Source organism: Crinia signifera, chromosome 3 (genome assembly GCF_055691185.1).
Source record: "Crinia signifera chromosome 3, ASM5569118v1, whole genome shotgun sequence".
NCBI lineage: Eukaryota > Metazoa > Chordata > Amphibia > Anura > Myobatrachidae > Crinia > Crinia signifera.
The window spans coordinates 79,906,118-79,930,245 of NC_139219.1; the positions used below are offsets into that span (position 1 = coordinate 79,906,118).

The 24,128-nt window shown below is 41.8% G+C and overlaps 1 pseudogene; it reads right to left on the reverse strand.

The window, feature by feature from the left end:
• Positions 1-1,929: 1,929 nt before the first annotated feature.
• LOC146062884 (piRNA biogenesis protein EXD1-like) lies at positions 1,930-23,657 on the reverse strand (annotated as a pseudogene).
• Positions 23,658-24,128: the final 471 nt, after the last annotated feature.

Consider the following 24,128-nt stretch of genomic DNA (forward strand, 5'->3'; position numbering starts at 1 on the left):
CAAAACCCACTTTTTTCGACTAGCCTATCCCTCCTCCTAACCTCTTTTGATCCTCCTATCCTGCCTCCGTTCCCATCCGTTCCTACTTATCCTATTGTTTTTTGTTCGTCCACCCACCTCCTTTTAGTATGTTAACTCTTATGAGTAGGGCCCTCCTTCCTCATGTACTCACCCTACCTCTTTACCTCACCTGTGCTCCTGTCCTGTTCTTCCCTTTCTCTACTTCATCTTCAGTCTCCTCGACAATTTTGACACCTACTTCTGAACTGAAGCTGATTTTAGTTCTACCAGCTATACACCTATTTATGCTGTATTTTATCAACACACCCTGTACGTTACCTTGTAATTAGTTTTTTGTTTGCTATGTACGGCGCTGCGGACACTTTGTGGCACCTTATAAATAAACGTACTACTACTACTGCCAATGCCGATTCCCAATCTCATCATCAAGGGCTTGTGAAATCTAAAAAGGCAAAGTTGAGTACGTTTAAGAAAAAAAAATGTAAATCATTGGAGGAGAAACGTAGGCTTGCCAATATGCCATTTACCACACGGAGTGGCAAGGAACAGCTAAGGGCCTGGCCTATGTTCCTGATTAGTGGTCCAGCTTTACACGATGATCACAGACCTCCTCCTCACCCCCTTCCCCCCTTAAAATTTAAAGAGAGTTAAGCTGTCAACAAAAAGACGGCAAACAACTCAGCCTTCTAAAGACACAGTGGGGGAAATTTACTAAAGGAAGTTTGTAAAAAAATTGGTGTATTTGTATCCAGAAATACACTTATTTTTGACATTTACTATACCAAAAAATACGGCAATTCGTATTCATAATGATGAGCTATCAATACAAATACAAATTGCCGTATTTTCGGGATAGTAAATGTAAAAAATAAGTATATTTCTGGATACAAATACACCTATTTTTTACAAATTTCCTTTAGTAAATTTCCCCCTTTATCACAAATCCCTAAGGAGAGTCCAAGGGTGTTGGTGGTTGTGAAGCCTAACCTTCCCATCACTGTATGGGAAGAGATAGCTCCTTCCACCCTTTGCAGCACACCCTCTGCATCTGCTGGAAGGATCACCCACAGTCCAGTTCCTGATTTTGAAATTGTCAATGTTGTACACCAGGAGGAGGAAATTGATGTAGCTGGCACTGATGATGATGAGGAGGATGATGCTGCTGATGGTGATGACATATCACAATAGCAGACCCAGATTTAAACTAAGGCAAGGCCAATTTTATTTAAATTGAACCCTGCGCTAATCTAAATATTGCACCATATACTGAAATCACAAGTGCCAGACAAGGATTAAAAATGGCGGCTGCTTCTCACACCTGTCCTGCTACTGAAGCACACTTATATAGGGTGTTGCAGGTGTCTCCAGGAAGCCATTCTGCAGTGTTAATGGAAGAACTGTACCTTAAGCACACATAACATGTACATGACTGTGTCACATTCACAGACACACTGTAATGCAGATGAAGATATTCCAAATATTATTCCAGGAGCCCGCCGTTGCCGCTATAACCCTGCATCACACAACCAGACGCCATCGGAAGACAACCTAAAAAGTGACAGGAGCGTGCAGGAGATGCTTGTGGTGGCCTGCAAAATTGCTGGACACTTTTGTCATTCTATCAATGCCTGCCGAAGGCTGGAGTGGTAGCAAAAACTCCTCAACCTGCCCTGCCATCACCTCAAACAAGAGGTTGTTACGCGCTGGAACTCCACCCTCTATGTGCTGCAGAGGATGGAGGAGAAGCAAAAGGCCATTCAAGCCTACACATCCACCAATGGCAAAGGAGCGGGAATGCACCTGACTCAAGTGCAAGTGCATATACTAAAGGGGATATAGTAAGGAAGGGGGGTTATGTTTGGCCAGTAGGTTCTGCTCCTCTGCAGCTCTTCAGTGCAGCTATTCCTTTCATTGGCTTCTCTTTTTGACCCGTGTAAGAAACCCTTTGCCATTGATAATGTATTTGTGTATTGCATCCTCTCGCCTAACTTGCTGGAAAACGGAGAGTTGCTAATGTGTACACATTGGACGATCAAGCCATATAGTGGGGTTATCGTTTATTAAACTTTGCTTGTAAATCAGCTTGTAAGTCTCGCCTAACTTGCTGAATTTCTTTTGGAAGCTTGGAGCAGATCTCAGTGCTGCCCAAATCATCCGATGCTCCTTGGCTATACGTATTTAAATACCCATCAACCAATAATGTAAAATCAGCTAACATGGCATCCAACATTGCTAGGCGCAGAGCCAAGTGGTGTAAGACTTCCAGAGCCAATTCTTTCAGCAAATGTGTAGACATTGGACGATCAAGCCATATATTGGGGTTGCCCTTTATTAAAGTTTGTTTGTAACTCAGGAATGAAACTTGTGAAGACAGCATGTTGAGATGTTGAGGCAAACATTCATTAAGTGAACACATATGATTAGGAAGGAAGCCCCCGGTTTCCATGAACAGGTATACATCTCCTAACTGTGACAGTCATGGACCACATTTAGAATGCTTTTGTCTTCAAGCACCATTTGTAGCCTGTTTCTGAAAACTCCAGGCCCCAAGAAAAGGACATCAAAAAGATAAACGCATCTTTTCGTAGCCACCTGCAGCCAGCACAACTTTCCATGGCGACACAAAATCAGTCCCACTGCACCTAAGCTCATGACTTTCTGGCTCTGTAGATGTCGAATTGCAGGACCAAGCATAGGCTGAAACTGGTCTCTCACAACATAGTCTGCATCTTCATCCTCAACTGCCCATTTAATGGCCTGTAGGATACTGTCATGTATCCCATGCAGTGCAGGTAGATCTGGCTCTCTCACTTCCCCGGCAGGTTTCCCAGCATCTTCAACAGGTGTTGGTGGTTGAAATGCAGGACCTTTCCATCACTGTGGTGGAGGATTACTTTGTTAACAGCATGAAAGTAGACATGTCAGACAGTCCTTACCTGTACTGGCAGGACAAAAAGGCAGTTTGAAAGCCCTTGTACAAAGTCAAACTGGCTCTATTTTACCTGAGTTGTCCCCCCTCCAGTGTGTACTCTGAAAGAGTTTTTAGTGCAGCGGGGAACCTGGTCAGTGAGCAGTGTAGAAGGTGGCTTCCGCAAAATGTGGAGAAGATGATGTTCATCAAAATGAATTGAATGAGGATGAGGACGGCATCTTGCCTCTATAGAGTCGGTTTGTTCAAGGAGAGGTGACTTGTTTCTTTTTTTGTGAGGCCCAAACAAACCAATCATTTCAGCCACAGGCGTGTTGTAGACCCTGTCACTGAAATGATTGGTTTGTTATATGTCCTATTTGCGCAACATAAGGGTGGGTAGAAGGGGAGGACAATTCCATCTTGCACCTCTTTTTTTGCCATTATGTGCTTTTTGGGGCCTAGTTTTTAAAACAGCCATCCTGTCTGCTGCTGCAGTGCCACTCCTAGATGAGCCACAAGTTTGTGCCGCCCACTTGTGTGGTTTATCATAGTTATCCAGCTACCTTGGTGCAACTTTTTGCCCAAAAAACAATATTGTGAGGTGTGAGGTGTTCAGAATAGAGTGGAAATTAATGATATTGAGGTCAATAATAGCGTAGATGCAAAAAAATACAAAATTCAGCAATTTTAGCAGTTTTTTTTTTTTTTAAATCAGAACCCAAAACACGAAACACAAAACACAAAAATGGTGGTGTTTTGGAACAGATCCAGATCCAAAACACTGCCCGATAGCCAGACCCAAAACTGTTTCACGGAACACGAAAAGTACCCGGTGCACATCCCTAATGCATATATGAAAAAACTAACACTTGTATAGTTGTAGCAGTTCCAGTTCTATAGAACTTGCTTCCCTCTGCGGTTTGAGAGACTTTAACACTGGAGTCCTTCAAAAACAGACTTTCCTGTTTATTCAAGCATTTCCATAATGGTCCTTTAAATATTTCCATGCTCTATGTATTTTATAAAAAGCTTTGCTAAATTTCACTGCTTATGTTCATTCTGTTAAATGCCTTGAGTCCTATTGAAGAAAGAGCACTACATAAATAAAACTGTTATTATTATTATTTATTATCATTATTATTATTTGGATATACCCTATATCAAAAGATCCACGTGAAGTACCTCCTGCCTGTGGAGGGATGATCTGAAGCAACCATCTGAGGTGCACTGTTTAGGTTGCTGCTGGCATGGTGTGCAAATGGTGGTTGTACACATTACAGGAATAGCACACAGTGGAACCTAAGAACACTATAAGAAAAAAGGACATCATAATAACAACACATTTGCAGGTAACCAACAGAAGGAGGTAAACTGAGATAACATTATTTGGTACTTGTGTAGTTTCACGGCAGCAGCTTCCGCTAAGTTTGAAGCTACACTAATAGCGTAGCCCAAAGGCTGCCTTACTTATGTAGTTTCACGGCGGAATCCTAAGCTACATTATCAGTGTAGCCCAATGGCTGCCTTACTTGTGTAGTTTCATGGCGGCAGCCTAAGCTACATTATCAGCGTAGGCTGCCGCTGTAAAACTACACAAGTAACTAGCGTACTGTTGCTGGGAACTGCATCTCTGTCCACGGCATCCCTGGCAAGCCTAGTCAGCGCCTCTCTCACACCACCAGTGCCAGCATGATCCCCTCTCTTTGGCCGAGAGGGGATCATGCTGGCGCCGGCGGAGAGGCGCTCCATCTGTTTGAGACGCAGGAGCGTCTCAGACGCTCCAGAAATGAGACGCTCCTGCATCTGAGTAGCTATTGTGGCAGGGTACAGCAACCCTGCCGACAGGGTTAGGGGTTCTGTAGCGCGTGCGTCTCCTGTCCAAAGAGGGGGTGCAGACGCAAATGCGTCTCATTCACAATGAAGGAGGCATTTGCCAGTGCTTCATGTTACATACTGGAAAATGCCTCCATTTGAAACCCCCACTATCCACGGCAGCTCAAAGCATGGGAGGCATTTGCCAGTGTTCCATGGTACATACTGGCAAATGCCTGGTTTTCAAACCCCCAATATTCACGGCAGCCCGAAGCTTAGCGAGTGCAGCGAGCCCCGCGAGGGGATGCGTTACGCATCCTACCAACCTTTTCATACCCCCACTATCCACGTCGGCATGGAGCTGATTTTATATAGTGTGGCGAGCGCAGCGAGCCACTGAGCCCAAAGCGTGGTGAGAGCAGGGAGCCCCGCAAGGGGACGCGGATTACATGTAAGGTAATCCGTTACCCCTCGCAGGGATCGCTGCGCTCGCCACTCTTCAGGCTCGGTGGCTCACTGCTCTCGCCAAACTATATAAAGTCAACTCCACACCGACGTGGATAGTAGGGGCGTCCACTCTCCACACTTCGGGCTGGTGTGGATAGTGGGGGTGTTTCAGGAACACATTCACACCTGCCATATCATACATCTGAAACAGTAATGACGACATGTGTTAACTTGTAACTGCATTTTAGTTAATAATAAGAAGAAGAAGGGACGCTTAAACGGCCGCTGGAACACTATATTACTTCTGACTGACTATGCTAACTACGCTGGCCCTGGGAACACTACGTTACTTCTGACTGACTATGCTAACTATGCTGGCCGCGTGGAATACTACTCTGATTCTGACAGGGACGCTACGCTGACGGCGTAACTGCCGCCGTGAAACTACACAAGTACCCATTATTTTAATAAAATTATAAATGTCCTGGTCTCAGGGGAGGGTGTGAGAAAAAACAGGTGTATTTGTATCCAGAAATACACTTATTTTTGACATTTGACATTTACTATCCCGAAAATACGGCAATTCGTATTCGTATTGATGTGCTATCAATACGAATACGAATTGCCGTATTTTCGGGATAGTAAATGTCAAAAATAAGTGTATTTCTGGATACAAATACACCTATTTTTACAAATTTCCTTTAGTAAATTTCCCCCCTAATCTCAACTCTTTACTCCATTCATATGAATAGGCCAAAGATCTTCACAAACTCCATTGGGAGGAGGTCATAGACAATGGATGTGAAACAGTTGACTAGTTATTGACAGGAAATTATCATATTTTCGGTCTATAGATGTATAAGTCTGTTATTTTAATGGTACACGTTCCACAGAAATCTTGCTTGTGAAATGTGCTATTTACTACAAAATAATTCTCATTCTTTCATTAATCATTTTAAATACCGCTTCAATTATCAACTGAACCATGTGGTGAAAAAAAAATGTTTCAAATACCTTAAAAGAAGATCATTATAAGATAAGTTAATGGTTGCCTGTTTTGAATTGTTACTGTGATATTATGTACAATGCCTTGTACAGCAGTGGGTCACCGTTCTTCTCTATTATACTCAAATAATTATAGGCCTGATTCTAGTTGGCTCACAAAGCATCTTTAGTTTGCTGCTTTGCAAGACTTGTAACCCTGCCCGCTGGGCGCATGAATGCCCGCCCCCCGCTACACGCTGAATGCCCCTACAGCACTGTGAATGGATGCTTTGCATAAACATCCATTCGCAGGCTTGCATGCGGGATTGAAATCATTCAATGGTCAACGAATGGTTCGCATTCGTCTCCTACACGCCCCCCCCCCCCCCTTTGCAAGTGCCTTCAAGACTATGCAGGTCTCCGAAGGCGCCTGCATAGAAGCCCTGCACATGCGCATACGCAAATATGCGCATGCACAAAGCTTCACCATCAAGCTCCCTGTGCGAACGCGCAGGTGAGTTCGCTAATCAGAATCACCACCTATGTGAACTGCTTTGATCGCTATTAAATATTCTTGACACAATGTGATTTATTTTATTTTCATTTGTATATCCCTAATTGCACACAGATTATTTTATATACATTCTATAGACTTTAAGCTTGCGAGCAGGGCCCTCCTATCTCTATGTCTGTCTGTTATTACCCAGTTTGTTTTATCACTGTTGTTGTTGTTTTATGACATTTACTGAACTACTGTATGCAATTACAATTCTGCTTTATGAACACATATTGTTGTTGCTTCTGCCATAACCAAATTGCAGCACAATATTAACCCTATACATTGCTGTACAGGTACTGTACTACTACATTAATAGTAGGTTATTATTGTTTTTAAAATAAAATAGCAAAACACACAGTAGAGGGGGTTATAAAATCGATAACACCGCTTTATAGTGACCAACATCATCATGTAATGCATAGTATTATTATTTCGTCAAGATCCAATTAAATCCATTATTTATAAAGTTGAGGTGTTCAGCAATGTTGCCATTCTTTATCAAAGGCATCCCCAGCTCAATCCTCAAGGCTGTTACGGTTAACCCCTGGAGCTCCAAGCAAACTTCCACAGAACAAACGGATGGTAGGAAAATGCAGGATGTTTATTAAAGAATACACAGGAAACAACTGGGACGGACTTTAGTGCTAACCGAATTCAATGCAGGTAACAGGCTGGGATGCAAAACATGTGCGATAATTAAAGTACAGGACATTGACAGAGGTACCGGATCTTTGGCAGAAACGTGGCAGAGTGGCAGGAATAAAACAGAGTGTCAGGAATCTGGCAGAGTGGCAGACGTGCAGGAATCTTTGGCAGAGTGGCAGACATGCAGGAATCTTTGGCAGAGTGGCAGACGTGCAGGAATCTTTGGCAGAGTGGCAGACGTGCAAGAATCTCAGGCAGGAACTTCAGACCAAGGCTATGGTATAAGGGATAGGCTGGAAACACTCCTTTCCACAACAGGGATGAATAAACAATGACCAGCTATGAGTGCTGGTCTCAGGAGGAATAAATAGGCCGCTCACAGGTGTCCTATTGAGCTGATTGTCTCCAATCATCAGGCACCTGATTCCCCAGAGTCTGGAGACAGAGAGACAAGTCCACAGGTGCCTGATGCCCCTAGTGGTGATATACAGGAATACAGACATGCCTAACAAAGCAAACTGGTTTTAGTGATATACAGTATAGGCTTCAGCATAGGTGGTTATATCAAGATAGCTGAAGTACTAATTAAACCGACATTGGTTCCTCCAGCACACTGTATGTACTAATTAAACCACCTGTGCTGAAGAATGGCTAGCACTAAACCTGGACTGTTATGCTGGCCACACATCAGACCAACTTTCATCCAACCATCCAACTAGTTGGTTGGATGGAATAAAAATATGATACTGGATGGGAGCAAATGTCATTTGTAATTCAGTAATTTGGCCCGAAAATGTGGAAACGGACAAAACCTGTTGCTCACACAAAGGGTACTTATATGTTAGTTGGGCACCCACTATAGTTAGTACACTCCTACCCCCACTATCCATGTCGGCATAGAGTGCCCAAAGCATGGTGAGCGTAGCGAGCCCCGCGAGGGGACGCATAAAACTAAGCAAATAGCTTAGTGGGCGCCCAACTAACATATAAGTACCAGACAAAGTAATGTAGTTTGATCTGTTTGATTTAATTACGTTCACTGAATGTTTTTGTCCTTTTCCTGGGTTTGTGGGCAAATTGCTTTGTGTCATATGCTCCCATCCAGTACCAGATTTTTATTCCATCCAACCAACTAGTTGGATGGTTGGATGAAAGTTGGTCTGATGTGTTGCAAGCATAAGTGTGCCTTGAAGACCGTGGTTGGGTATGCCTGCTCTCTGACATACCTTAGATTATCTTGTGCATGAGTACTAAAATCCAGTGATGTGTAGTCAGGAGAGGAAGGGGAGGCAGAACCTCACCTGTTATAGTCCAATGAAAATATAATATTTTTCCAATGATCTGTTCTACAATCAGTAGAAACTCTGTTATTTTCATTGTAGTTTGTCATGTGTCAAAGTTGCAGAGCTCCACTGTAATCAGAGGTGCTTTAAGAAAGGAAGGGGACCACTTGCAGGCTCCGACTAGACTCCCTCCTTTCTGGCAGTGTAGTAGAGTCCTGTTGGAGAAAGTGCGCTATATTAATTAAACTTACTGACTTACTTTGGCATTGTGCAGGTTCTGAAGGAAATATGGTGTGTGGTGACGGAGACAGATCCAGAGGGATTCCAGCCATGTGGTGGAACCTGGCAGACAAATATGACATTTATACCCCTTTTACACCAAAAATCTTGGATCCGACCTGGCATTTGGAACACGGATCCGGTCGGATTTGAGATTTGCACCATTTACACTGCGGTGCCTACCCGCAGTGTAGATGGAGGCGGCGCTTGGAGATGAGACCACGATAGGACCATGATCACCACCATCAGGGCCACCAATCGACAGCTGCTGGGCTGCCACCTGGCCCCGCGTGAACCCCCAGCCCCCGTCCATGAGGAGAATGGATGCTGCACACAGGCATCCATTCACCTCCTCCCTGCCTCCGCTGCTGTCTACACAGTACGGCAGCAGCAGCGGAGGCTGTGTGTGCCCCCAGTCCAACCTGCGGACGCTGCAGTCTGGTGGTTGGGCTTCCCCATTGATGTAAACGGGAGCCGGGTCAGATGACCCGGCATACCCGTTTATACTGCTCTCTTCCCAGGTCCTAGCCATGTTTAACCCAGTTCAGGACCTGGGTAGAAGTCCTATGTAAATGGTATGGGCAATATCCCCACTTCTATAACCATCACATTTATTAAATATTCCCTAGGTGTAGGAATACACACCTGTAGTTGTCTGAGTAAAAGAGGTAAAAGGACAAAAGCAATGGAAGTGATACAGTACACTGGGTGGGATTTACTAAGTGGAAAATGTGGTAACCCCCATTTTCAGGGGTTTTACCGCATTTTCAAATGTACTTAGACCTGGCTGCCACGTTTTTGCCGCCCAGGGTATAGCCACCTTCGGATGGCGATAACTTATAGAAGCCTATGGGCTTCTTAACACCGGCCACCGCTACCTGCCACCTCCCTCTGCAGATGCCAACTCCACTCCCTGGAATACCTCCTGGCCTTTCCAACTGCAGGGGGGGGAAGAGGGTGCGCCCAGGACACCTGCTTCCTGTCCAGGGAGAAGAGGGAGAGCCCAGGGATGTGACGGACACCCCCCACACCACATCACAGGTATCGCGGGGTGCCTCCGTCACTGCATTGCAGTGATTATGCAGTGACTATGTACTAACATATGCATTGCATATGTTAGTACATAGTGATAAAATGGAGATTGATAAACAACCAGCCAATCAGATCCTGTCTGACATTTTTCAAACACAGACTGTGACATGGCAGGTAGGAGCTGATTGGCTCTTTGTATATCACTCTCCCTTTTATCACTTTTGAAGCTTAGTACATATGGCCCTATTTATTGTCTGCTGATTGCAATCAGCATCAATAGAGTATCTCATGGTGTGTATAGTCTACTGGTAAAAGCTCAGCTGCAGCATTGCGTACAAATGTTATTTGTCCTATCATAGAACATCAAAGGGACTTTGTGAGTGTGGACAGGTCCGTGTGATAGCATGACATTATGTGGTAGCCTCACAATTCTGCTCTGGAAACCTTTTGGACAGCCATGATATCTTGCTGGGCCCTAGGTTGCCTTGTTAAAAATCTGCCTCTACTCCAAGGGGTATCTAAGCATTTATGGACAGTGGGCATTTTAGTCTCTACATATTCGGATGTACACTGTGTAACGGCATTGTAGTAGCACAACATAAAGTTGCAGATATGACTATAGCAAAGATACAAGGGTATCCACGACTGTCTGTCTCAAATTCAGGTCCGCAGTCACTTCATGGCATTGTAGGCAGAAAGCACGTCACTTTGTGGCATTGTAGACAGAAAGCACGTCTACATGCAGAATTCATTTACAAAAGTATTATAACAGAGAAACAAGTGCTTTATTTCCATATGAAAAGCTCTAGGGTACACTTAATTTTGAGCACTTCTTAATCATGTACTATTTGTAAGTCAAAAAGCTTTCAATGGAATTAGTTTTTCAACTTTAACTATTTAGTTGTATTTATATTTTTCTCCGGTACTATTTATAATGTACTGTTGTATATCTGCAAGTGCTATTTACAGACATTATTCTAGTTATATAGCATTATAGGAAAATTAATTCCTATAGCTCTATAGGAGGCTCTGTATACCATGTGAAATGAAGTACTTTGATCCTCAAAACTAAATATCTGACTAGTGGAATACTATCTAGGCAGTGAACATGTACTGTAAATGGACAGAATAAGAAAACTCAGCTGCTGGGTGACTAGATAAACCAACCTGTGTTGTAAAAGAAAAATATAATAGGACATAATTTAAAGGTGGACGCAGTTAAGATTTTGGAAGCAAATTACTATTGGTTTGTGGTCTGGCTTGTGCTGGATTCTGTTGTGACACCAATTGGTGTTGTTAGCAGCAGTTTGCCAGAAGTCAGGTATTTGGGGATGGTGACAGTGTATAGGTTAATAGGCATTGTAAGCCCCAGTTAATAGAAATGCAATGGGGTCCCTAACATCCCATTCACATTAATAAGAAAAAAAAAATCATAGCTTACCCCTCATGTGGTCCCTTCTCATCTCATCACATGCTTCCATACAATCGGTATAAGCATCCTGATTGGTGGATAGGTGCAGCCCAGGGGAGTAACTCCCAGAGGCAATGGAGATGCATACTTTTAGGCTCCAAGCCCTGAATATGAACCTGCAGGTAGAGCAGCACTTCTCAGTGGGATCCAAGTGTGATCGTTGCTTTCAATGGAGCTCTATATTTAATTGGTTCTATAAATAAGAAAAAACACTTATTTGAAGTGCTTGGAAAAGTGATTTTTCTTTCCATCCACTTCCTTTAATGGCTGTCCACTGCTTTCTGGCAGCAAGCCACATCTAAAAATCAAAATCCCGACAGGGTCAAAATCCTGAATGGGTCATTATACCGACAAGGACAAAATCCTGACAAGGTCAAAATCCTGACATCTAAAATCCCGACTAGGACAAAATACTGACATATACAATGTACAGGTGAAACAGTCAACATGACTTTGTGTTGACAGGTCGCAAGGTTGACACGGTTTTTTTCACTGTTTTTTGACCCGACATGTACCATTTCTATGGTTAACCTACAAATCAGAATCTAATATCCCCTTTTCCACTGATCCAATAACTAGCATTATATCTGGGTCTAACTCAACTCAATGGTAAAAAGTATTTGAAAAATAACCATATCCAGTGACCCAGGAATTTGACCCAGGTAGCTACCAGGGTCGGACCTAGCAAGGACCTGAGTAAACGTGCAGTGAAATGGGTGTCCCAGATTATCCAATCAAGGCAGAGGGAAAACCTGCCACCTCAATTGGTGACTTTAAAAAAGAAAAGAAAAAGAAAAACATTGCACTCAGAAACAAAAACCTTGCAGCTAGTGCATTGCTAAAGTAATTCCATTATGTGTATAGAATATAACACAAATCAACAGTGGATCTAGTACACAAATCATGCCAGAAATACAATGTTGTTGCCAATAATGGTGGCCAATACATAAAAATAAAAATCTTTATGGGTGGGTGTGGTCTTGGAAAGAGACACAAAAGTGCAATGTTTCCTAGAAATTTGGGAGAGCTATATCTCCACTTTGTCTACTCCGATTAGTTTGCAAATCCATTACTCTTTTTACCAGTAGTATATGGTATATGGCACAAACTAACACCAGACCCACCTATTGCCCTATGATATATTTTCTTACTTTGCCGGGATGAGAGGAGAGTGAGGAACACCCGGACGACTATGATTATTATTTCTATTTTTCACCTCTTTCTCTCTATTATTGATCAATATTTTTGATTATTATTTCATTATATCAATCTATGTGATATGCTGTAATGATCACCAAAGCAATAATTTCACACACAAATGATTTTATTGTCAATGTTTACATACATACATTCTGAATCTATTGTCTACTTGATGTGAATGTATAACACTTTGCTTCAATAAAAATAATGAAATATTCGAACCTGATTGCTGTTATACAATTTTATCTTCCATTTTGGTGCCTAGCATCCTAATAGACCTATTGTAGTAACCACAGAATACACAGCAAGGAGTTTAGCATATCAAGCTTCGGTCTGGTGCATAGCATACTGTAGTACCCAAATCTTACCTTCAGAATTATTGCTAATAAAATAAAGCAGTTTACAATCTTGTAACAGCTGCATATGATGTCAAACTACAAAGCTGTTAGCTAATAAAATGCAGGACAAATTCCAATATACTAGATTGGCGTTTGATGGTTATTTGCAGCAGTCTGTTAACTAGTGCACACACTTCTTGACAGCTTGTAGGTATAGCAGCCCTGAGATACAAAGGCTAGTGTGTTGTTGGCAGACTTCTCACTACTGGTCTTACTTCTATATTACTATTTTAGAAAGATGTCATTACCAGTGGTGTCAAAGGTGAGCTTTCCATGCAACAGAAAAACAACCGGGGAAAGAAGCTCTTTAATATTTCAGTGCATTTTTCCTTCATGCTACTAAAGCAATTTCCCATCAGATATCAGTTATCTGTATGACAGGCGCAGGAATAAACAACATTGACTACTAGTATCAAGCTATTTTTGCCATGAATTGTTTTTCTGCTGGCCCATAGTTTCCTACCTTGTGGAATGACTGGGAGTACATTAGGGGCATGATGTGATCTCTCCATCCTTCCTCCTCAGAGGCCTCCTGCCTCCTGGAAACTCTCCCAGATGCAATAGAAGAAAAATATTTTTAAAATAGACTTTCCTTAGAAAAATAGTTTTAAAGATGATTTTCCAACATAGAAAGGAAAACAAGAAAAAGCAACATGGTGTAATCCCTTATGGGCAATTCATTGCAAACATCATGAAGTGAAGTAAATTCCAGGTGAGACAGGAGCATAATTAAAACAAAACAAATTGGCTTTCAGACAGGTGATATAGGCCCTGATTCAAGTTCACTCGGAACGGGGCGAATTCGGCCCCATTGTGATGTTTGGTGGTCTGCGTAAGCGCGTATTTGCACATGTACAGATCCTGGCAACAAATGGCTTCGCTGAGTTACACACTCCACATGCCATTCATTGTGGGGGGGGGGGGGGGAGGGCCGGGGGCGATGACGACGCTGGACCACAGGACCGCCCATGGGCGTCCCCATGAAAATGCTGGGCAATGCCTGCCCGGGATGGTCAGCAACCATCAAATGATTTCTCTTGCTAGCAGAGGCATGTGATGGGATGTGTTCGGCCAGGCAACAAGCAGCGTCGCAGGTGCTCGGTAAGATGCAATGTTCACAGCTTACCGTTCCAACCTGAATCAGGGCCATAATACAGCTTATATAGATTAGTGGATTGAAATTCACACAGTAAAAGTCAATGGAGCCAGAATAAAAAACATATGCAAATGAAACCATATGACAAAACATAATATAGAAGTCAATTTAGCTTAGATATGGGTATTTACTAAGATGGGAGTTCTAAACTCTGTACTAGAAAAGGAATTATGTCAGGCATTGGTAACATGCATCTCCAGTCATTTTGAGCTGAGTGCTTCACAAAATCTCACCATATTCAGACTGCATAGAGAAAATTGGAATTATTAAAAAAAAATGTTTAACTTCAGACCAACAAACTTGTATCTCTCTCGCTTTCTCAAAATATCCAGGTACTTGCACAAATAAACTCTGTTTCAAGATGAAAAAGAAATACATTATTTTAAGTATGCAAATTATTTCTAAAGTAATTAGTTCAGTATAGTCTCAAATCATTACAGCAAAAACAGATATCGGTCCATCATATAGATAAAGAATAAAAAAGAAAAGAAAACAGAAACTGTTTTTATGTAAAATTCATCCCCACTGTACTGTATGTAAATGAACAATAAAATATAACAAGTACCAAGTAGAGAATTTACATGTTTTGTAATATCATGAGTGAACTGTTATAACCATTTGCATCAAGAAGCAGTAGGTGTGCATAATTTGTTCTCCAAAGTAATAATAACAACATTTTCTGATGTTGCAATATGTTCCGCTGCAAATCATATAACCAGACTCCCAATTATTGCAAATTAGTACCATAAAATCGGAGCTGGGAATCATCATAACTGAACTCGCAACTAAATCACATAAACAATGTATTCCTTTTATTTCTTTATTTTCCCTTATTAATGTTAGTATCTATAATATTTTATATGATATCATTTCACAACGAGGATACACATAAATGTATATTATAAATTGGAATCGTTAGTAAAACGCATTCTGCAAGGTGTCACCTTCGAAATACCTAATTGTGTTAGATTTGTCTCTATCATTACTTTTAGCATTATTTGCTGAAATCCTTATTAACGAAATCATTTTCTCCCATTTTTCTTTACTGCTAACTACTGTACTTTTTTTGCAGTTTCACACTTTTTCTCTTCACATAAGCTATTTATACCTGACCTAAGGAACTTTCATCTTTTAGTGTTTTTTTAATTTAAATATGGCTATAATTTTTTTGGTCATTTTTTTTAATACTCAGCTAAAATTAACCTCTTAAAAAAAAATACTTGTTAAATTATTCAGGCTTACGTTACCACTTCTGCATGCATTTGACCTTCATGGCTTGTACTTCCAATTAAAGCTCTTTCCTCGTACTGTTTCTGTGTTTTCCATTACACATCGGCTCCCTAAGGATTGTACTTCTTCTTACTTACGCTATTATTTACTTCCTGACTGTTTGTACTTGGTTCAAGTACATTGTTTGTGTTTAAGAATTTGATCCTCCTTTGATTTACTCTGTCATTTACATCTCTAATGCTTGTACTTTATTTTATTTTCATGGCACACTAATAAAAGCGCTGGCAATGTTATTCTTTCTCCATTATAAATACATATAAATAAACTGCCTAAGTAGAAATTAATCCCATTGACTTATTCCACAATGACAGCAGGAATGTCATTTCAAAAAGATAACAATGCTGAACCAAGATGCATTGAAAATAAAATAGATGTTTTAATGGAAACATTTCCCAAATTATAACTAAGTATTATTAACAAGGAAACTAACATTGTCTACTAAACAGAAACATTGAAGGACTCTTTGGAGATATTACCAAGCGGTAATGTTTGAAAGATGTTTGATTACTATTGTTTTTCTACAAAGAAACGGTCTTGTCAAATTTAATAAATGTTCAGTGTGATGGGCCAGATGTATCAAGCTTAAAAAAGTGATAAATTGGAGAGAGATAAACAGCCAACCAATCAGCTCCTACCAGTCGTACTACAGACTGGGTTTAGAAAAATGTCAGGTAGGAGCTGATTAGCTGGCTGTTTATCACTCTCCATTTTATCACTTTTTTGAAGCTTGATACATCTGGCCCTAAGACATTTCAGATAGGGTTACACATAGGCAGGTATTCAATGACCTAATTCGTCCTGTGCAGCGAATCCTGTTTTGGATTCGCTGCACAATTGCCGGGATCCGGATGGCTGGTGCATTCGCTGCCAGCACTCCCTCACCTCATATTCAACACCTCAGGGGCTTGCTGCCCCTGGCGGCAAATTTTAAACCCCCCGGCAAATGCCGCAGGGAGCCGGGGGATGGTGGCAGGCAAGGAGATGGATGATTCCCTGCCTGCGCCGGACACTGTGGGGGTGAAGGAGGGCTGGCAGGGACACAGAGAGAGCCCCCGGAGAGCTGGCAGGGGACTGGGATAAGGAGCCGCTGCACTCACTGGTCCCGATCCTGCATATTTAATGATCAGGACCAGTGTGCAGTGAATATATGAATATTAATGAGCGGCTCCTGGCTCCCTGCTGGCAAATTTGTAAAAAAAAAAAAAAATTGTAAATGAGCTGCAAGCAAAAAAATAAAATAAACACCCCTTTATTTTAAAAGATCACATTCCAGTTCTCCTAAAAAAGATGACGAATGCAAAACGGTGAATCATGGCGAACATCACTGGAGAAAGCAGTTCTCCATTTGAGCATTGAATACACACCATTTGAGCAGTGAATTTGACTAAAAACCCCATTGAAAACCATTGAAAATCACGGCGAATCGGCAGACATTCGCTGTTCACTTGCAGCGAATTGTCTCCATTGAATAGGGAGAATCATTTTTCCAGAGGAAAAATTTGCCGTTAGCCCAGATAAATGCCAGATTCGCTGTAAACTACAGCGAATCTGAGGCATTGAATACTGGCCATAGTCAGCAGGTGGATTGGAGTTAAATACATCATACAGTACATCACAACCCTGATCCATAGTTTTACCAGAAAGGGCCTTTATGCCCTTCTTCAAAAAGGCCTATTTTGAGCAGGATCTCAATGGCCATGAAACAACCGTCATTAGAATTACCTGAAAGCTATAGTTTATGGCAGCACCATATTGTATGTGGGTGGGACAGGTCTTTAAATTATAGCTCTCAGCTGCAGGGTTTCACATTTAGCAGTCTCCCAGTATTCCTCAGATAAAGTTAGATGGACACTCATGAGGAAAAATAGCCTGTAGGGTTACTAACAGTCGGGATTCCAATATCGGAGAAATGACTGTCGGAAATCCGATGGTCAGTGAGTCATCTATTACCATAAACATAGCTATCACACTAATGTTTTTAGGCATGCTATCTGGTCTAATGCTCATAGCAGATAGCATCCCTGAAATCAAACACTAATGTAATACAGTGGCTAAGTTTATGGTAAATTTGTAGCAACAGTGTTAGGCTTAAATGCATTGATCAATACATGCAATAAATCACTGTTTATTAATATTAGTTAATTTAATGAGTGCAGAGCCCCTGCAATATATATATATATATATATATATATATATATATATATATATATATATATATATCCAAGTTTTGGGAACAATTATTCCACAGAGCGCACTCACCAGTCTTGATACAGTTTAAAACTTTCAAGTTTATTCCATCCTTTTAAAATCCAACATAGTGGTCACAACAGGACTCTTTTTCAAGACCTCGATACAGCCCAGTCTCCTGCTGACAGTGATGTATTGAGGCCTCCCCACCCGGATTGAAATGCTACACACTCCGCCCATCAGGGCTAATCTTAACCAATTAGGTGGTGCTAGCTATTAACAATATAACCTCTACCAGCTGAATGACATAAATATAACCATACCGTATCAAACAAACTCCCGCCGGTCGCAGTTATCCGGATACTGGCAGATTGGACTTCAATTGGGGGGGGTGGTGACTCGTTGCCCACAATAGGGTATTACGGTCAGTTTCTTTTCTGTATAACGTATAATGTATAATGTAGACCACCCCCCCCAATTGAAGTCCAATCTGCCAGTATCCCAGTTCCTAAGGGTATTGAGAAACAATTCCGAACCAGAACATGCCGAGACCCAGTTACAAGAGTGTATCGATCGGTTCTTGTCAAGGGGTTATAACAAGCATGATGTCCAAAAAAGTTTGATGAAAGCCAGAGCCACTCACCAAAATGATACAGTTGCAACACAAAAGTCCAAAGAAGACAGGATGGTACTGAATATACATTGTGACACCAATTTGGGTACCACGCAGAAGTCTTTAAGAAACAATTGGCATCTGATAGCAACGGATCCAGCATTCAAAAAGCTACAGAACACCAGACCTCTAATTAGCATCACTAGAGGACGCAACCTAAAAGACACTCTTTACCGTACCAGTAGTAAGCATACCACGGAGATGGATACTATGTGGTTAACGAAGAAGAAGGGTTGCTTTAAATGCCTCGGCTGTACTACCTGCCAGGGTCTAATTGTAGGTAAATATTTTTGCCATCCCAACAGCGGGAGAAAGATTCTGCTACAACACAATTTGCACTGTCTTCTGGACCACATCGTATACTTTCTCACTTGCCCCTGTGGGCTGATGTATATAGGGAAGACGATAAGGACTCTACGCGAAAGAATGTGCCAGCACAGATACACGATCCGGGAAGCACTGTCCACGGGCAGTACGGACAAACCTGTAGCGGCCCATTTTTTGAAAGAAAAACACCAAGTCGCCAGCCTTCGCTATATGATCATCGACTGGATAGCACCAAATCCAAGGGGTGGTGACCGTGGACTAGCTCTCCTGAAAAGGGAGGCTTATTGGATACACAATTTGGACACTATCTCACCAAGAGGATTGAATGAGAAAAATACCCTCTCAATTTTCTTGGAGTAAGAATAGATGGTGAATCGTAGTGACCACTATTTGTGCAATCATGCTAATAATACTCAATTGCTAGGTTTTTTCTGAGTTTTGTTATTGATTTTTTCATTATTATAAGTTCGAATTTTTTTTTTTGCTTTCTCCAATTATTTTTCTGTTGGCGTAAATATGAGTTAATAGATTACCTATGAGATATGTGAGTGCTGGACAACAGATTGCGTGCTCCCTTTTGAGGTTGATTATACAAGAAAATTTCTCTTGTGTGGTCGCCTCCTTATGGAATACGCAATTTTATGTGTTTTTAAAAAAAAAGTTTTAATAACATGTGGAGTATGTTTTGTTCTAGCAGTGATGATGGGGTTCCCCACCCAGTGGTTCACGTGCACATACACACTTGCCAGTGATTTAAATGATGAAAATAATATAAAAGCCATTTCCGTATTAGAAATGGAATGCATAGCGTGAATAGAGCGTTATTTCCTGGTTTAAGCTGGAACGCACGTGGCGTCATGCCCGGCGTCAGCCATGTGACCGGGCGTCGCTCACCTCCCAGCCTACCGTAACCACTTCCTGTACGGTGGAACGCACGCTGGCCGGAAGTGAAGGCAGCGGTGCTTACAGACTGTGGAACGCACGCCGGATAACTGCGACCGGCGGGAGTTTGTTTGATACGGTATGGTTATATTTATGTCATTCAGCTGGTAGAGGTTATATTGTTAATAGCTAGCACCACCTAATTGGTTAAGATTAGCCCTGATGGGCGGAGTGTGTAGCATTTAAATCCGGGTGGGGAGGCCTCAATACATCACTGTCAGCAGGAGACTGGGCTGTATCGAGGTCTTGAAAAAGAGTCCTGTTGTGACTCGAAACGTCGACCACTATGTTGGATTTTAAAAGGATGGAATAAACTTGAAAGTTTTAAACTGTATCAAGACTGGTGAGTGCGCTCTGTGGAATAATTGTTCCCAAAACTTGGATATGTATTGGCATACATAGGACTCTACCTGTGAAGCCTGGGCTTACCGGCACCCCAGCAAGAATTTATATGAATATTGAGAGTGCTGCTTTACAAATCTGGATATATATATATATATATATATATATATATATATATATATATATATATATATATATATATATATATATATATGAGGTTATTGTTTGGCACTCTCGGCAAAAAACAAGCCACAGACCGGGGTACACAATTAATAGCAGGTAAAGTATCCCAAGGCAAGCCTTGGAAATAATGAGCGTCATCCTCCAGATTTGTAAATCAAGCAAAAATCTTTAGTGCAATAAAAATATTACATAGTCGTCGTCAATGTTTCAAGGCCAGTGTGCCTTTTCATCAGGACGATATAAAGTGCATACAGTGCTGTGCAATAGAAGAAGACAGAGTGACAAGACCAGATTACCTTACATGAACAGGCATATAAAGTAATCTGGTCTTGTCACTCTGTCTTCTTCTATTGCACAGCACTGTATGCACTTTATATCGTCCTGATGAAAAGGCACACTGGCCTTGAAACGTTGACGACGACTATGTAATATTTTTATTGCACTAAAGATTTTTGCTTGATTTACAAATCCGGAGAGTGCCGCTCATTATTTCCAAGGCTTGCCTTGTGATACTCCACCTGCTATATATATATATATATATAATAATAATCCAAATCGACCGGCACTCACTGGTTACTCCTTGGCAATAGGCCCCGGTGCCCGAATAAAAGTAGTACAAATGTCCAAAAGAACCGCACTCAGGAGGCAGTTAATAACAGGTCTGTATTAAAGAACGAGCTTTTGGGGTGTGACCCCCTTCATCAGGTACAGACAACAAACTACATGCAGTGAGCTTACCACTAAAATACCTGTGAGAAGATCTGGCTCCCCCCCCCGCACGTTGCCGACGGCATGTCCAGCCCAAACAGGAAACGCACGTCCAGTGATTTTGGGGCAGAGACGGAGACTGAGGGTTGCATAGCAACTGAGGGAGCTTGCGTCTCACCTTAAACAGGAAGTCGGCGCCACACCATGTTAGGTGGAACTCACAGCATACGGAGCAGGAAGCAAACACAAAGCTCTGTGTTAGCGCATCTCATGGGGGACAGGTTGCCAAGCAACCGCTTGTGTATTACTTCACTGTGCCGAGCCGCTACACGCAGAGAGACAAACGCAAGGAGGGACCAGATCTGCAATGAAAAAACACCACATATAAATGATTACACAATACAAGAAGCACATATAAACATGAAAAGTACAACATACATGAAAAATACAACATGCATAAAAATCACATAATGGCATTCCAATTGATTTTATCATTAAGGCCCCGTGGATGCGTAACATCCAATTTTAGAATCCATTTGGATTCCAGCCTAAGAGATGTCTGGCGCGGTCACCCCTCCTCAAAGACTCAGGGACATGATGAATAATAAAATATTTTAATGAGGCCAGAGGATGACAAAGATTTTTAAAGTGGCGGGCCACAGGTTGATCTACAACTCGGCCCTTCAGCGATACATTAATTGCGGACCTAAGCTGCCTCATTCTAACTCTGAACTGACAGGTAGTCTGGCCAACGTAGTAGAGCCCGCATGGGCACACAATAATGTATACCACAAAAGGTGTGCGGCATGAAACCACATGTCGAATGGATAAAACTTTCCCAGTGTAAGGATGTATGAAATCCTTGCATGTCACCATGAATTTACATGTCACACAATTATGACAGCTGTAGCATCCTGCTGCTTTAAAAGTGGTATTGGGTGCCCGAGGGACACCTATGCCCATAATCTCGGTTTTAACCAACCTATCAAGTATATTGGGCCCCGTTTGAATGCTGCCAAAGGCGGGATGTATGGAATCCTGGCAGATCTACATCAGATTTTACAATGGGCCAAAGAGATTTAGTGGCATAACTCAGGATGGGGCTGGCAGTGGAGAAAGTGGTGGTCCACGGTATCACATCAGTAGAAGGTTGTGTTTTCAAATCTAGCAACTTAGAGCGTGGCATTAACATTACTTTATTTTTTGGGGGCAAGGAGAAGAGCTGGATCATATCCTCTGTCACGATATTTCTCAATAAGCGAATCTAGTCTATCTGATAACACTGAATGGTCACTGACTAGACGGGCAACCTGAATCATTTGAGAGAGCGGGAGCCCACGTTTGAGAGAGAGCTGGGGGGTGATGGCTATTGGACATGAGAAAGGTGTTCCGTGCCACATCTTTAGAAAACACATCAGTAGTGATTTGATTATTCTGAATGAGACACATCAAGAAAATGAGACAACGTGGTGCTACACTCATATGTGTAACGAATGGGGGACTCAAGTGAATTGGCATAATTCATCAGACTGTCAAATTCCTCCTGTACACATGATGAAAATATCATCAATGTAGCGGGTGTACAGGAGCAAATTTTTATTGATCTCAGGTCTATTGAGAAACACCTCCTCTTCTTGGCCGAACATAAAAATGTTGGCGTATGGATGCGCCACGGCTGAAACCATGGCGCAGCCACGTTTTTGAAGAAAAAAATGGCCGTTGAAGAGGAAGTAGTTTCTCTCAAGAGTCAGGGTCAATATCTGCAGAAACACTTTGTGCTGAAAAATTCTAGGATCTAGAAACTCCAACAAAAACAGCTGCATAGCCTGCAGACCCCCAACATGTGGGATGGAGGTATACAGGCTATTAACATCAAGACAGCACATGATGGTGTTGTCAGGGACAAACTCAATGCTACTGGGAAAAAGGGGTTTTGGGCTTGCACTGACTAGTGAATCACTACCATAATATTACCAACTATTTTCCTATTGAGGTCCAAATACTAAACATGTGGTTGTTGGTGGTGCTCCCCAGAGTTATGGATGACCATAAGTTTAAGGAGAAAAAAGATAACTCTTTTTTTGGGGGCACTAACTTCTATTTAATTGTTTTATAGTTATTTATTCATTATGTAGGGGATAACCCAAAAAACTGTACAGCTGAATTCCTGGAGTACATGGGATATAAGGAGAAATATTTTTCTAACGATGAGAGAGGAAAAAAAGGGGGGTTTTCTTTTAGAATGAAAGGGAATTAGTGTAAGTGGGTTTCAAAAAAGAGAGCTTAATTTAATTAATAATACATGCTAGCAAGAAGATTTAAAAAGCTAGTGGTGTCTTTGAGGAAAGACTTTTTATGTAATAATAGAGGATGCAGAAGGTGATCCAACATTCTAGCCACAGGTTGGTACAGCGAATCCCTGGCTGCAATTATCGGGCGGCCAGGGGGATTGACTGGATCTTTGTGTAGTTTGGGTAAGATGTACAACACCGGTACAGAAAATAATTCCTTGTACATTTGCTTGCAGACTTTAGCTGGTAATACCCCATTGTTTGCAGCTGTAGTCAAGATGGTTGAGAGTTCTTGTTGAAAACAGACAGTGGGGTCATTTCGCAATTTTTCATATATACGGCCCCATCACCCAATTTCCTATATACCTCGGCTCTATAGTCACCTATATTGAGAATAACTATAGCTCCCCCTTTGTCCGCAGGGCGGATTAGAATGTCGTCATATTCAGACAGGTGCTTAAGGGCCAGGGACTCCTCAAAAGAGAGGTTTTTTTGTACACGTCCCAGAGCTGCCATGAATCTTGATGCTGACTGATCTAGCAGGCGTCCAAAAGTTTTCAGTGACGCATTGGACGAGGGGGATCAAAGGATGATTTAGACAGGGTATTGGCAAATTCAATAACAGGATCATGGCAGATAGTGCGTGGGGTGTGTTGAAAGAATTCTTTCAGCCGTAATTTCCGCATAAAACGGTGTTGGTCACATTTCCAACTGAAGTCATCAAATGAGTACACTATTAAGTACACCGATTTCTGTAGATGTCAAAGTCCGTTTGTAGAGATTATAGATCAAGGTTTCTTGTTGATCGGGAGATGCAGTGGGTTGCGCAGGGGTGGACAAAACCAAAGAAGTAAGACGCAACCCACTGCATCTCCCGATCAACAAGAAACCTTGATCTATAATCTCTCCAAACGGACTTTGACATCTACAGAAATCGGTGTACTTAATAGTGTACTCATTTGATGACTTCAGTTGGAAATGTGACCA